Here is a 2,959-nt window from a genome sequence, read left to right on the forward strand (position 1 = left end):
GAGTGGGCACTATAAGGAAGTGTGGGCAAAATAGCCTTTTGTCTAAAATGTAAAATAAATGTAAATTAAGTAATATACATGATTTGAACATGCACTTGCACAGTACATCATTGTCATATACCCTTCAACTTCTTGTTGCCCATGACTCTTCCTGTTACTGTATAGGCCAAAAATCGTCTTCAGTGGAACTGATCACCTCACTTTAATATTTTCATATTTGGTTTGATTTTAAACCACTGACGTTTGTTGTCATTAAACCTGTATGTTATCGGGGGTGCCTGCTGGCCTACTGGTTCAGGAGCATAGGCCTGGTGGCGGCGCCGGTTCGATTCCCGATCCGGATGACCTTTGCTGCATGTCGCTCCCCATCTCCCCCCATTTCCTGTCAGTCTACTTACTGTCCTATCCAATAAAAGCCCCAAAACAAAATCTTAGGAAAAAAAAAAGAAAAAGAAAACTGTATGTTCTCAAATACAAGTCCATAAGATAAACCTATCAGATATATAAATCATCTTATTATATAAACCTATCTTATATACTAAGTATATAAACCAAGGGGTCATTCATTATAAATCTATATTATTCTACATACGTATTAGGCAATACACCATATTGGTCATTCTAAAACTATGTTACTGTATCCTTCAGTGACGCTTAATCGTAAATGATTTGGTGTTTTAGGAGAAAAGTCAGATTACATGCAGAATAAATCTGCTGCTCACGGTGAGTCTCACTATTGTGAGTGACTCTTACAAACGTTCAAAAGGTAATGGCCTTGCATTTATATAATGCTCTTTGGTCTTCCCACTATATACTCACACAGTGCTTTACAATGTTTCACACTGCAAGAGCCATGCAAGGTAGGCAGCAACCTGCTCATCAGGTCTTGCTCAAGGATTGATTGATTGAATACTTTTAGACAAAGATGTGAAACAGCACAAGTACAGTCAAAACGCCCTGCCTAAAAGGACCACCCCAAAAAGGTCCTTGAGGTCTACAGGTTGATATTCAATTCATCAACATATAGCATCAAAAAACATTCAATATATCATCACAAGTATAAACACTATATGTACAGAGTAGGGTGATGATCACTTCTCGCCCGTCTATGGGAGGAGGATACTTCAACATGGGCAGGAATCGAACCCGCAGCTCTGCCTTAAGCAGCCCACAACCCATAATCATTACATCGAATAAAACAATAATGGATAAAAACAACAACCAGACAGTTTACTGTGCTGCATGTGCCTCTCCCAACCTGTCTGTCTGCACTCCATCAGAGCTCATGTTTTCATTGAGATCCATTTGGCTTTGATCCAAATGGCCATCGCTTTAATGTTTAATCAGGGTCACACACACACACACACACACACACTTCATCTGTACTTACAGAGCCGCTTCCTGTACATACTTTATGACTGCTGACACTCAGCACTGCATCCCAACATACACACATACAGCGCGCGCACACATACACGCACGCACGTAGTCAGTAACCGTGGGGACCAGTCATCTCTCTCTCTGTTCTGTCTCACCATTTTAGCACTCACCTCCACTCTCTTTAGCTAATACTTCTCAGCTTTTCTCTTGTTCTCATATCCATCCATCCATTCATCTATCCAACCAACCACCTCTCTCCCTCTGCTGATGTCATTACAATCCTGATGGCTCTCTCTCTCTCCCTGTCTCTGGGGTCTATTTGTCCTGCAGTGAGTGAGTGAGTGAATGAGAGTGTGTGTGTTGAGTGTATCAGTAATTACAGTTTTAGGTTTAATGACAGATGACCTCACAGCCATCTGCCCTTTTAGTTATGACTGACTGTACACTGAATTATCACTCATGATAATTACGGCCTAGAAGACGACGTCTAAATGTTTGTCACCGGATGTCCGGTTGGTACAGGGGTCAAATGACCTGCCCAGAACCATGGAGACTGGGGTTTGATTCCTCCTCCTCCACGCATCCAGCGTGGCTTCACACTAACGGGTGTGTTGTCAGTCGGGAAGCCAGCAAGGCAGGGCGACGGGCGTTCCCTCTGCGCACAAGAACACTCGCCCTAAAACACACCCCGGTTCAAATACGGTTCACCAGGTATTGCTAAACGTAACCTCAGTAAAACTATGCTTAAACCTAATGGGGCGGCATAGCTCAGGGGTAGAGAAACCGTTATTAGAGCACGAAGGGTTCCCAGTTCGAATCCGGGCTCCCCCTGAGTGAATGTCGAAGGGTCCTTGGGCAAGACTCTGAACCCCTAGTTGCTCCCGGTGAGCAGGTTGGTGCCTTGCATGGTTTCCTCCGCCACCGGTGTATGAATGTGTGCGTGAATGGGTGAATGTAATGCACAATCTCTGTAAAGCGCTTTGGATAAAAGCGCTATATAAATGCACCATTTACCATTTACCATAGAGTGGGAGCCCGCCTGGGGAGCCAGAGACCCTGGTTGTCCCAGGTACGACTCCCGGCCAGGCCAGCAATGTCGATGTGTGTCCCTGGGCAAGACTCTTAATAATATCTCAATACCCAAAGCCGCTCTTAACCGCTCTCATCCCATAATTGCTTCCAGAGCGCTGTAGAATCCAATGCCTGCTCACTGCTCCTAGTTATATAATGGGTAAACACAGAGGACGAATCTCACCTATATACATATGTGACAAAAACACCCCAAAAGGATAGCCAGTGGGGACTATTCTATTCTAACCTCATTCCTAAATGTAGGAATGGGGGGGGGACGATCAGTCTGCGGAAAAAACTGGGGGCGAGTGTGTTTTGGGGGCGAGCCTTGGGGTTACCTTCTCGGCAGCTGCACCAGAGACTCCTGCTGGTTGGTCAGGGTGCCTGTTCACCAAGGAGCAGAGCTAGTGTTCCTCTGCACCACTCCTTAATGTCCTCCTGGTCCAACTCGTCACTGTCAAGTGAGGAGTCTGGCTGCTCCAAGGGTACCAGAGGAGACGTACAGGTA

Source organism: Nannobrachium achirus (assembly GCF_963921795.1).
Source record: "Nannobrachium achirus genome assembly, chromosome: 12".
Classification (NCBI taxonomy): domain Eukaryota; kingdom Metazoa; phylum Chordata; class Actinopteri; order Myctophiformes; family Myctophidae; genus Nannobrachium; species Nannobrachium achirus.